Genomic DNA, 14,507 nt, shown 5'->3' on the forward strand with positions numbered 1-14,507 from the left:
CATTTTACAAGTCTGTTAATTACTCAAGGTTACTGATAATTTTTGCACATATTTCCAGCTTTCTACGTCATACGACAAGTTGGAGGGCATTGGAAGCGCAAGGAGATGTGTAAGCCCTTTTTCGAGTTTCCTCGTCAACAGAGAAGACAGCATTGTTCCAGGTCTGATTTTTATAAATTTTCTCTAAAAGCTTTTTCTAGGTCTTGGCAAGACCCATACTTCTTGTCGTCTTGTTTGTTATTTTTTCCTTTTTGGTTTAAAGCCCACAAGCGGCCGAGCGGTGAAGTCGCTGAACACTGGTAGTTCGGTCCGAGGTTCGAATCCCGCGAACGGGCTGGCTGCATGGGTGTTTTCGTGGTTTTCCCCATGTGTAACGTGTATACGAGCCAGTTTCCCTTAGAAAGTCCTCCACGAAGACATCCCTCCCCTTAGGCAGATAGCCCTAGTGTGCTTTGCCATAATTAAATACACCATACCTTTTTGATTTAAATATAATTTACGGTTCCTTTGCAAAGTTTTAATTCTTTAAGCTCGCAGGTCCAGCCCATAAGTTCTTGTATATTTTGACTAATAGCATACCGCTACACCTTAATATGTCAATATGTGCGGATGCGTCGGGAAATTGGAACAGAGAATTGAGACTAAAGTTTTTTAGACATAGTTTATTTAATTCATTAACAAAATTTGTCGCGCAAAGTTTCAATTGTCTGTTTTGGCGAAACACGTAATGGAGTTAGCTTGGTTCGAAATTCATTTTTAAAAAATTTCCCTTGAAAAGCCAAAATGAACTTCGAATTGGGCTAATTAACCATTTCCCGCTTCTTAATTTTAATATATTTTTTGTATTTTACCTTGATCAATTGATTAGTATTTTACTGTGTTTTATAATTTACTTTGTATTTAGCATATAGCCTATTATTTTACCTCATTCAATTGATTTTTTTTTTTTTTTTTTTTTTTTTTTTTTTTTTTTTTTTTTTTTTTACTGTGTTAAAATTTCCTAATTTGTTTAGCATATAGCTTTTTTATTAATTTAACTTGTAAATATTCAAATATTTTTTTTCCTCTTTAACACTTTTCATAGTAACTAAATATGCTTATGTTGGAGTTTTCTTGGAGCCACAGTTTTTGGTAACTTTTTGGCGAGCTTACTAAAATTTATCTTCTAATTTCCTTAATTTTGCAGCACAATGCGCAAACTTTTGACCTAAATTGGTCTTTTTTCGTTTGTTCTTACAACCTTACTTTATATAAGAGGGAAGCTTTTCAAAGAACGCCTTCTAAAGAGAAGGGGAAGAAGCGAAAAGTTTCAGCCAATTCGCCCGAAGGAGGTATAACAAGGCCGCTACTTTGCGATAAAGTAATGAGAGTAATAAAAAATGTCCTTCACAAAGAATTAATTAAAAAAAAGGGGGAATGTAGAGAAAGGGGAATCAGGTAAAGAATTAACAAATGCCATTTTCTAAATTTCCCCTCCCCCCCCACAAAAAAAAAGTTTAAGAATTATCTTATTTAAGCACCAAAAAAAGAGGAACACAATTGAGTATCACTTTTACATCTTTACCACTATTGTTAAAATATAAAGCTTCTATATGCATGTATGCATGCATGTTCTCACATTGTACAACACACCGGAGGACTTTGTTGATCAAACTTTGAGGACACCTAGTTCTCCATCCAGACATGTGTACCTCGGAAGTCCGAACTTTGATTTCGAATTTGTTTTTAATTTCTTTCTTTACCTCCCGAGTTTAAATTTTATTTATAGATGTTTGATTGATAGAATTTTTTTAATAGAATTTTGATCCACAAATTCGATAATTTAAAAGCACTGTGCTGCCATTCGGTAAAGCGTAAGATACATATTTGTGTTCCAAATTTTATCAGAAAAATAAGCAATTTAAAAGAAATGTGCTGCTACTCGACAAAGCGCGATATATTTATTTATATTTCAAATTTAATCGACAAATTCAGCGACTTCAATATGTTGCCAATGGCCGAAATAAAAATTTCATCTAGCGTGCGTTATTTAATTTTTCTTTCAAATTTAATGTCTGTTACCGATTAACCAACTAAGTGATTTAAAAGCAAAAAACGCAATTCTTTATTCCTAATATTATTTATGTGTGGTGTGATGTCTGCTAGGCATTCAACCTGACCCTATTGTCCTACTATTATTAATAACTTAACCAGAGCTGTGAAATTTAAAAAGATATTTAAAAGCTAGAGATATTTTAAAAAAATTATACATAATTCTTTTTTTAAAATAAATAAGTAAACCTGAAGCATGTTTAAAATATTTTGCAGCCAGTGTGATTTCACTAAGTAAGAATTACATAGTTGTTAAAATAACACAGCTTTAAGAGGATACAAAATACCGAATTAGAATTCATTAATTCATCAGTATCTTCATCAACTGGGAAGCGTGATGGACAATAATACTGCAAAGAACTGATAATTTTATACGAGGAAAAACGGAGCAAATCAATTTAACTCCTTGAAAAGGAGAAATAATTAGAAAATATATTAGGTTCTATTGAAAACGATAATCCTCCCGCCCCCCCCTTAAAATTTTCGCCAATTTAAGGGCAGACGTAGCCTAATTTTAAAATAACATAATTTTTTTATTTTAATGACAAAAGTCTTTTGCTTAATCCGTTGAAATTAAAATAAAATTAATGAAATCAGAAGTATCTTTAAATGATACTAACACTATAATCCAGATGTTTTTAGACTTGGTCCCCATTCTATAATTCTGTCATGGGAAAATCTTTCGAAATGGATACTGAGCTCTGGTACAGAACGCAGACGAGAAAAAAAGAACGGAGGAAGAGGAGGAGCATATACAACAGAACTGAAACAGAGTGTAACGATTTTCTACAACCTGTATATTCTTGCCTTCTGCAAGATTGTTTCGAAGGAAGCAGACCGTTCAATCCTGGAGAAGTCTGAATCCTTTTATTTTTTTACTCTTTCCTTCGTTTCACTTCACTTTTCACAGTAAAAATTGTCTGCACGTCGATTTCAATGTTACCGTGCAATCAGGTCAGGATTAAGAAAAATTAAAAAGCGAAAATTTTTAACCGCATTTTTAGGCATTCCCGTAAACTTTCCCAGTAAAAGACGAAACGCTTTACAGAACTTTTTTTAACTATATTTGCATATCACTGACTATTATTCTGAAAAAGAAAGAAGCATGACGAAAAAATAATCAAAGCCATTTTACCGGAAATATACCACAAAATAAAAACAAATTAGTAATAATAAAGGGAGCGACAACTGCAGCGCCATCTGCAGAACAAAAGAGGAAACACAGGAGCAAATTTAAGCACCCGTAAGCTTTAAACCAATCTCCAATGAGAAGAAATATGAATATACAAATAAAATATGAACTAAAAAATACGTATATATGGAACAGTTAACTACAACACATTGGGGGAGGGGAATGTCGTAACCGTGTGGACTACATGCGAATCAAAATCACGGCATGAATGTTTCGCACTACATTTGCTATTTATTTTAAACAAATAAATTTGAAGCATATTTTGAATGTACACAATAATAATAAACAATAATTATACACAACAAACCAACTCGAGGTGATCACCTCTTAAAGTGATTAGTACTTCTCATAACATAAATAGACAATGTTATAAACATCACCTCTCTATGACGACCGCTCCTCAAAACATTAAAACCGCCTCGAACGGTAATCTTAAGAGATATTACTATGAATGTGAGTGAATGCGTATATAACATACATATATTATTAAATAATGAAGAATCAGTTTGAATGTACGTGTATATGTATATTCTTTCCATTATGGACAAATGGGACAGCTACAGACACCAATTTCCAATATATACATTCCTTCACTCAAATACATGCGCTTCGAAATGCGCATTCTTAATTTCCAATTTTATTATTATTATTATTTATTTATTTCGCATTTCGTGCGAATTTCATGAATTGATTAACAAACTAGATGACGTCAAAAGCAATGTGTTGCCACTCGGCAAAAAGTAAGATAATTATGCTTCAAAGTTTATAAAAAAAAAAGAAAAAAAAAGAAAAAAAAAAAAGAAAAAACTCAGCGATTTAAAAGAATCTGTTCTCACTGCGCGAAATAAAATATTTCGACCGTCCACGCGCCTGAGTGTGACCGTTCGGCAAAACGTAAAATATTTAGTTTAAAGAATGCCATAATAGCTTAAATCACTGCTCCTACGGAAAATAAGGCTATTCAAAATACTATTAAGAAAATAGTTCCTCTGCTATGGAGGGGGAGAATGGTAAAATAGAACATAAATTTCATATAATACAAATAACAGCGTGCAGTTCAAATCCAATTTCAATGACACTCACTGAAGAAAGCAAATCAAAGAAATACATAAGAAGAAAAGAAATAAATCACCGAGCTAAATTTTTATCACACTGTAGAAACACTAAGTTTTTGATGCTGACAAACATGAAAAAAAAAAAAAGCAGTGCCATCGCCGGGAGTCGAACATCGGACCTCTCGAACAGGGGCCGAGTGTGGTGACCTAATTACACTATGCATGCTAAGAAGGCGGGAGAAATACCTTTAACATGTACCCACAATTAAAAAATTGAAAATTTCTGAAGTTTTTAGCTGTCTCTGATGTTTATATATTCATATACAATCAAGTTTTTGTTCACGAATACGTTTGAAGTTCATATCTGCTAAAATCAATCCGAGCCCTACAACAAATTACAAGGTATTTCTGTTCATTTAATACACAAATAACTGAATAAATTTCCCTTTAACCTGAACAAAACCGTGGGAGGACCCATTCTTCTAATAAAAAGCACACGCACAAATGCATCACGAATTTTGACCCTTCTACCCATTTACATAGTAGCAGTCTTCAAGGTAAATAATACATTAGTCTCTAAATCCCCCCCCTCGCCAAGGGAGACACGCCCTTTCCTAAGGCAGACCGTTATCGTATGGCTAACCTGACCTAGCCTACAAAGCTTAAAAGATCTGTCTACCACATTAATGGTCTTGAGGACAGGCACATGTTCCTGCACGTTAGCGATGTGATCAGATAAATTCAGGGCGCTGGACTTCATTCACAATCCATGTTTACGAGAGTTTACTTAGACAGATTACTACAGATGGCGCGCAAATCGAATCTACTTCGAGACCCACCTCTTGCAGTTGCAAGAAATAAAATCACGAAGCTTTAAAACTCTTAATATTCGATTATTTCTATAAACTTATATTCATAGTATAATGAACTTCATGAAAAATCAAATTCTGCTTCCGAATGAACAAAACCGAAATCATTCTATGATAGCTAAAATTCAAGCAGATACTAGTGCACAAATACTCTTAATGCCACCAAACAAATATCAGAAAGTACAATCTCTTTCTCCAGCATTAAATAACGAAGTATCATGCATCTATGCATGTATAGTTCTCGCAATGCGGAAAAAGGGTGGCCTATACAGCCACCGAATTTTGAACACACGCAAGGCCTCCACTCGAACAGCCCACCAGCGGCCCAAGTGGTAAAACATTTCATTTTTCCTTCAAATTAATTCAAAATAAATTAATTAAATTTCAAAATTTTTCGCAATCGTTGGTGGTAGTCATATGCTTCTAAATACAGAAGTGTTTTAAATAACGAAAATATTCATGTTTCGGCAATGTCGAATTTGAGGGGGGGGGAGATTTTAGGACAAATAAAAAAACTAACTTTTCATGTAGTCTCCCGGTTGCTATACATACATTTGAGAAAGTTTGAAAGCAAAAAGGGTGGTGTACAACTAGATGTTATAGAAGTCCCAAATACAAAATTTCAACGTTCTAAGGCTACTCGTTTTTGAGTTATGTGAGATAATATATACATACCTACGAGATGCACACATACGATTTTCTGTGACGTACGTATAAACGTCACGAAAAGAATCTCTTCTGAATCCATTTCAAATTGATTTTACAATCCGTGTTGGACAAAAAGTGTCCTTTACTCTATTCATACATACAGATGTCATGTAAAAACATCGTTCAAATGGATTCGAGAGCGATCGAAATGGATATTTTCGTTGAAATATGATACCCGAAATTTTTCGCGACTAGAATACTTCCATTACTTCGTACAAGCCTTGTACTTATACCAAACTTGGCGTACATAGAACCAACTTTTTAATAAGAAATATAGGGAAAATACGAATATGCTGGTCTATTGCGCGAAACGCAATTTTACCAACTCAGATGAAGTTTGGGCCCTTCGGCGCTTTGACGCTGAAATGTTTCTTGAATTCCGTAGAAACGGAAGCTTGAAAAGTAAAAAGAGCGTGAGCTTTTGTTACGGTGAGTGAGAACCTATGAGAGAGCTAAAGGGAAAACATGAATCGGTCTTTATACAATAATCCTATTTTTATTATTATACTACTGTTTAATACCAAAATACAAATGATTTGGGTGAAATATATAATATATATAAATGAAACATTACATATCAGACTGTACATAAATGCTTTCTGTTATCCAGATCGAAAGCAATTTTTCAACAAGCTCTGACGTCTCCGATTGTTGTTTAGTAATGGATTTCATCCCCTTCGCAACGTTAGCGTAGCGACCGTCGTACTTGGCATACGGTATGCATTCCCAAACACACACACTACCTTTATACATTTCAACAATCTCTTTTTCCCCTTCCATGGTGATCCTAACCGTTTTCTTTCTTGCTCGACTCTTTTCAATAAATTTCTTAAAATTCATTGTTAATGCATTTACAACAAATTTACACGAGCAGACACAAAATCACTTAAAAATTCTTGAGTTTTAAGGCAGGCTGAGTGAATAGTACTAACACTCATGGGCAGTGGTAGCACTGTCTTGAAAGATGTAAACAATGGCAATGCGAGCAGTCGTGAGTCATCGAACTCCAGCCGTATTCCAAACGAATGTCCTATACCAAAGTAAAATGTTTGAGCCCAAACAGGACGGTATTACAAGGTGGACGTATACCGAGGTATCACTGTTATCGATAAACTTCAAATTACAATCTGTCACCTCATAGTCGTCTTTACCATTGAAAAATTTTAAAGTTTTTTTAAAAATAAATATACATAAAATTCAAAAATTAACACTTGAAGCAAAGTTTAACAATTAATCTTAGAGACGGGGGAAAAAAATCAGACATTTAAAAACAGATGTTCGTAAAAGCAATGCCAAACAGCAGGCAAAATTGCTATGATATCATTCCAATATTAATAACCGTTGTTAATACAGATTTTTGCACGTGTTTAATAAAGCAAAGCCTTAATTATTCAAAACGCATCTCACTGGCGGCTTACGCAAGAAGTGAAAAACATTTCCTTCAAATGTAATGCCGATATTTTTTTTTTTTTTTTTTTTTTTGGACAGAACACAAGACTCACGTATAGAAAACAATAAAACCACTCTCCAGAAACTAAAGAATACTACGATAGCGAGTTCCAAATTTTTACGTGAAATTAGTTTCTATGTGGGTTTTGTTGATCGCAAATCGAACCAGATTAGATCATCTGAATCCCTGTAATTTGCTTTGTAACTGCAACTACATTTGTCTATGAAATCATTGCATCACGATCACGGTTTCGATGATCATGATAATATTTTCCAATCCAGAAATAATCTACTGCTTCTAATATTTTAAGAGATGTCGAAATACATATAAAATATTAATAAAAATATTTCGTGAATCTTAAGAAATTTCTGCAAATGTCGAAACATCCATAAACTACGGACCCCACCTTTTTTTAACTTTCTGTAATAAAGGTGATAACTTTTTTATAATTTAAACACAGTTTAAGTTAATTTTCGCCATAATTTACGCGAATATGCATTCCCAAGTAGCCATATTCTAAACTCTAAACCAAAATTTTCAACGTTTGCTGAATTTTTGGAATCGAGAAAAAGTCCTTTTCCGAATTTACGTAAAAGTAGCTCTTCGGTACTCTTCAATACCGGTGAATAATTAAAAATAATTCAATAAAAATACTCTCCAATTTTATATTCTTAATATAAAAAAGGTATTCAATACATTTTCAGAATGTGATTGGTTTATACACGTAAATTAGAATTAAAAAGCACATAATAAATATTGATTTCATTATGTACTAGTCATATGCGTTATTGCTCCACTTTTAGTTCACCCCCCCCCCACACTTAATGTTACTATAAATCCAATACCGCGAAATTTTGGCGCCACTGTCAAAATAAATCCCACACTGTATTTAGCCACGCTTACCCCACCTATATCCGAGTTTTGGATTTTGAAACTTGTTTTTTTAATTTTTTTGTAAGCTATTTGTATTTTTTTCGTAATTTATTTCGTATTTTAGCTTAATGAGCTTTTGATTAAAAACTCAACGATTTAAGATGTTATGTCGCCACTCGGTAAAACTTAGGATGTTAATGTTTGATATTTAATCAGAGAACTTGGGGATGTAAAAGAAAATTTTGCCACTTCCCAAAACGCAATACATTTGTCTTCCGACTTTAATCCCTCTAAGCAAAAACTATGGTACCAAGTGCCACCAAATTCTGAACACACATTTCACTCGAACATGTGCATCTCGAAGACTGAATTCTGGATTAAGAGCAAGTTTTTTGTTTACTTTATATTTTGTGCTAAATGAATGAAATATTAATTAACAACTCAGCGATTTAAAAGTTCCCACTCGGTTAAATGTATAAATCTTAATAAACAAACAAATAAATAAATAATGTTAAAAATCCCTATCCTAGCATCACGTGCATATAACAAGGAAACTCCGATACATCTGAAAGGGGGAAAAAAAGATGGGGGGAGAAAAAGAAAAGAACGCAAGATAAAAAGAGGTCAAGGAAATTCGATCATCCTTTCAACCAACGTAATATCCGTTGAAAAGGAAGGAAATAGCGTTTATTTATTCTCACCGGCGAATATACGCTCGTGGAAACACATACACTAAAATAAATTCACGGCAGACATGACGTAACACTCATGAGAATCCCATGAAATTTTAAAGGTAATATATACTGCAAGGAACTGATAGATGAAATATTAAAATATTTTCTGCTCATGAAAACTACTGTCAGCAATAGCTGAAACTTTCACTTTTGAAGATAGTAAGATAATTAAATCTCAATTTTATGGTGTGACTTATGATTTTTAGATTTTTCCAACTTTTTATAAATTTTATTTTTCCCACTAGCAATACAGTGTGAAACCAACACCATGAAAATCTAAAATCAATAAATAATCTTTTGTTTCAAGAATGGGAACAATCTTACTATTGAAATTTTGCAAGGTAGAAATTTTCTACCTCAAGATAGGAAGCAACTGCAAGAACTGACTACATGACAAGCCCCATACATTATTATGGATTTGAAATCCTTTCATGAGGATAGCTAAGCCAACAGATTAGTAATAACAAAAATGATTTCGTAAAACAGTTGACTACTGTTTCTGGTATAACAAAATTTTAAAGAACTATTGTTGAACATAGTTTGGATATGTTTGTTAAAAGAATATCCCAACTTACTAAAACCAACTACGCATATTTTACTTCCTTCTGCGAAACAGGTTTTGCAACAAAATTCAAATTCGGAAACCAATTAGATATTACATATCTGAGGTAAGAATTCAGGTTTCAAACACTGTCTCTGACAGCACAAGATTCTGTAACTAAGAAGATTTAAACACATTTCAAGTTAAATTACGTGGTTATATACTTTTTTATATTATTTGTTTCATTTAATTAGTTTTACGTGCTATATTTAGTAAATTTAAATACTGAAAAACCTTTCTTTTAGAGGTAAGATATAAAAATTGGAACTAATGTTTATCTTATTTAACTAAATTATCTGTATTATCATTTATTATTACTGAAAAACCAAATGTTAACGTTTTAAAAATTTTTAAACTATTCTTCAACGAGAAAAGTTTCAAAAACACTGATACAGAAAGGTAATTTCGGTCATAAGTCTTCCTCTACAAATATTTTATTAAGGGGTTCTAAAATAGGGGATGCGATTTAAGCCGTAGTTTTCAGCGCCCGGGGAAAACTGAAGATTTTGCGCCCCCTTTTATGCGCTAAGAATGAGAAATATTTCATTCTAAAATTTCGTAGCATCAATTTTGCGACACTGGACGCTGCGCCCGGGGACATATGCCCCCCCCCAGCTACGCCATTGGATGCGCTAGAGCTTTAGCTAAACATTTAGTTTGAATTTATGAATAAAAAAATAATTAAAAAAAAACTACTTTTATTCAAGATTTGATATTTATCAATATTTTCTATAAATTTTGCTTAATTTATAAAACACGATAGAAAATAATCTAAAACTAGTCGTATGTTTGGAGTTTCGGAAAGGAGAGGGGAGAATGATCTTCTAGCAGTGGTGAAAGGGGTGTACGGAACAAAACAGAATGAAAACCACAGATGCTATCTACCTACTTGAAGGAATCGAATGGTTCTGTCATCAAAAAAGTTTCAGAAACAGTGATATAAAACACAGCCTAGTGTCAACTTTTAGTAAAAGTATAAAAGCAATTTTCATCTTTTAAATATAAATAATTTACGTTAAGTAATAATAATAATATGAGAGGATGTTAATCAGGTTACTCGAAGAGACCACTCATCATTTTCCCGATACTTAAACAAATTCAACTTAAAAGCTGACAGATGTTGAACACATGTATGCCGCATAGTGCTTTATCAAAATATAAATTTTAATCAAATGTATCAGACACGTGAAAAATCTTTTTGAACATCGTTTCGAGGTTCCGTCTTTTAAGTTAACCATTTTTCAACTTCTAAATCTTAGTAACAGTCCTCGAGTCTCAAAACTTCTAATGCTAATTCAAATGTCCTTTATCCTTGATGTTTCGGCACGAGCGCCGCCTAGCGCCACCCGTCTGAAAATATTTTTAGAGAGGCAGTGGAAAATTGTTTCTTATTCTTAATCTTCGGTACAAAGTAAAATTCGTGTCAACGGCCTATAGAGATAACAGCAAATAGTGTCAATCGAGCAAACGCACTGCTCCTGTCTACAGCTGTTAACAAGATAGCATGGTTATTTTATCTAATCACATTCAAGGTTACCTATTGAAATTTATATTATAATTCTTCGAAAAGCTATGCCACGACACAAACATACAACAACGCAGAAAATGCTTCGATTTATTTTAAAAAAATCATTAATTACTTAAAGAAATGATTATCTATTATTATTAGTTGCATTATTCATTTATAATTCTTTAACTTTTACCAGTACATCAAAATTGCTGCATTCAAAATAAGAGTTTATTTACTGTAAGAATTCCGTTTGTAATGTAATTATTTTATCTTGAGTGGCAACATATTTTGTATTTAGAATTTTCATGATCAGTTTCTAAAAATTTCAAAATAAATTTTTAAAAGACCAAACTACCAATAAATAACAGAAGAAAAGGAGTCAGACAAACTGCTAAAAGTAAACAACTCAACAGAATTACAAAGTAATTTTTAACACTATTCCTTTCTTTGTTAATAACCATGTACAATGTTCCATGTTAAGATTTGTGTTTATTGTGATACCATTCATGAATGGCTTATAGGCCGATTTAAAGGTAATTTCCCTCAGTCGACATATCATTGTGCAATGCAGTGTAAATATTTAATTATATTTTCAACAATTTCTTTTAAATACTGAGTAAAATTTTCATTATTATGGAAATGCCTCTTTTATAAATTTAAAACAACTGATTCTCCCCTTCCACACACACACAAAAATAACTACAAAAATAAACAAAGAAACAAAATTGGCGTTAAATAAAAACGCGGCAGGGGAACGTTCTTTAAAAAGAGAAAATGAAGTAAGAAAGAAAGAAAAAGGAGGAAGAAAATACTGTTTTAAAAGATTATAAATATAAAAATACTGATTTAAAGATTAAATAATTTATAAACAAATTTTTTTAAAAAAGATTTAAAAATATCCCACTGTAAGATGGAAGATAGCATTTTATTTTAAAGCGAAAAACAGTTCGAAATAAAATACATTCAGTTTAACAAAATCTGTTAAGTATTTGTAGTCGAAGGGATTAAGTATTTTTACTTTTAAACAAGTAACGAATTTCGAAATGTAATAAATAGTCATGCAAATCTGCAATCTTCACATATCCACGGAAATTAAAAAACTGAAAATACTTTTTTTTTTTAAATTACTGGCAACATATTCCATTTTATGTTGCTTACCAGAAGAAGGATAGTCACATAGTATTCCTTGAATATTAAAAATTCAATAAAAACATTAATAAAATTTGAACTGTATTTCGCAAAGTATTATAAAATGCATATTTAATCCATTTTTTCGTGAAATTCTGTGCAACACAGTTTTTTTATATTATAATTTGCTATGACCTTTAAAAAAAAAAAAAAAAAGACTTCGTGCTTAAAATGTTCTAAACGGTATCGTACAATGTGTGAAACTGTTCATAAATATACATCGTCGTACTGACTACAAGAAAATACCGAAATTATTATCGATTAATCATTTCGAAAAATTAAAAATAGCTACAAATGCCTAAAGAATGTGCAACTAACAATTACGTTATCGAGAAATGATACTCAATGCAGAGGCTAACAATATGCTGTTATTAATGCGAGTAAACAAAACATTCATGCTCGGAAAAAAAAAAAAAATAGAAACAAGTTCAAAATCGGATACAGCTGCAGTAACCTTCATTTCCTCTCATCCTACAAGCTCATTTTGTTACAGTATGTCTTAATTAATATTAGTCAAAACTAATTTCTATTTAAAAAAGGGGGGAATAAAAAAAATTAAGGAACAAGGGCAGCACACAGAAAAATCACGAATCAGGGAAAGAAATCCGATATTTTGTTCCCAGTATGAAAAATATTCTTGATAAAATACAAGTATCACGGCAGTTAAACAGATCTTAAGAAAAGTTGCGGTTATGGAAATAAGGAAAAAAAAACACTCGTAAATTAATTTCTTAAAAAAATTACTCTTAACAAATAGGATACAATGGGTGCTTCTCGAAACACGAAATCTTACAGATAATTTCGAAATCGCGACAGGACGGAAGCAAAAAGCGGGAATGACCTACTAATACATTAACCTTATTTTCTAATCGGCTTCACTCGATTATTTTTCACTCCTACTTCACCCTCCTTTTATACACTACACTGTCACCGAATCAATAGAATTCTTTCTTGAAAAATATAACAGATTATTTTTCCATTATTGAAACACACCATAAACAACGGGTGTACAACGACAATAATCCACAGCACAAGACGATCTTCAACAATAAATAACAACACTACGATCGGTTGCATTTAAACTTACCGTAAACGTTGGACAAAGTATATCCAAGAGCATTTTTTCACATCAGCGTAAAACACACTTTTAAATCTTTTCGAATATATTTCACAGCACGGAAAGATAGAATAATCCAAGGGCTGTTGTCTGCAGAAACTCGAATTCTCCGTTAACCTATATATCCAGAAAGGCTACTTATTCCAACAAGCTGGCCTCCATTCGGTTAGTTGCCTGGCTGGCCCCAACGCCATATACTACAGCGGAGAGTGGAACGCAGCTCTGGCAACGCCGGCGACCTCACAGAGCGCCACCTATCGGTCACGTGGAGATTCTTTCAGCGATGAATGGGGGGACTCGCACTTCGTTTTCTCTGAGCTTCGCCGATCGAGTCTCTTTTCTCTCTCATCCCAGTTCAGTGGGCCACAAGGATCAAGGTTGAGCAACGCGAGGGCTCTCTCGTTCCGCAGCAAGGACGAATCGTTTGGTGATATAACAATCGGCTTCCGTTCTTTTTACATGCGTTTTACGAAGTGACTTAGGCGTAACCTTTTCCCACGTACAAGGCAGACGTAGCACACACACTACGGCAGGCATAAAAAAATAAACAACTACCCAAAAAAATTTTAATCGCTCTGAAATCGAAGGATATTTTTGTTGGAGAGGGGCTCCCCCTTCGTCTTCTCTTATTCAAATCTAAAGTTTAATTTTTTTTTTTCCTCTTCGCTATCCTTCGCCGGTGTGTTCCTGTCTTCAGAACTAGTGCATAGTCTACTACTAGTGCATTATTAATTATCACTTAAATTTTACGTAAACGAACGATCTTTGAATATTCCATTACAATATTTCCTTAACATAAGAAGGAAGCTACACTTTACACTTTGAAGAATGGTAATTTTAATCCAAATTAAAAACATTGCGATGGATTAAATTCAGGTAAACAAAGTATTAACAGGTACAGTGAGTCACAGAATATACACACGAGAGTTTCACGTTAAATGATAGACAAAATTCAATCATTATTTATAATTAATTTATTAGGCGCCTTTTTAGACTGAAATCTTAACTATTTAAAAGTCAAATTTTATTAATAAATAACAGCCTATAAAAACTACGCATTATTTACCAAAATAAAAATTAACAACCAAAATATACAAGTGTTATCGTTCTGATTTCATT

General features: G+C 32.8%; 1 protein-coding gene across 4 annotated transcripts in view; it reads right to left on the bottom strand.

Moving 5' to 3' along the window:
* Positions 1-14,507, bottom strand: part of LOC118187145 (ecdysone receptor-like) — a 367,951-nt gene that overhangs the window by 167,441 nt on the left and 186,003 nt on the right. Inside the window, exon 1 of one of the 4 annotated variants that reach the window (XM_035357349.2) lies at positions 13,359-13,590. The exons of 2 other annotated variants lie outside the window; for them this stretch is intronic. The gene's annotated coding sequence lies outside the window, so the exon portion shown is untranslated. Of the gene's footprint in view, positions 1-13,358; positions 13,591-14,507 lie in introns of those variants that run through there. One more of the 4 variants, XM_035357352.2, reaches the window with a different exon arrangement.

The sequence above is a fragment of the Stegodyphus dumicola genome, chromosome 1, assembly GCF_044657685.1.
Source record: "Stegodyphus dumicola isolate Sdum_Otavi_A_Nest chromosome 1, ASM4465768v1".
In the NCBI taxonomy this organism is placed as follows: Eukaryota; Metazoa; Arthropoda; class Arachnida; order Araneae; family Eresidae; genus Stegodyphus; species Stegodyphus dumicola.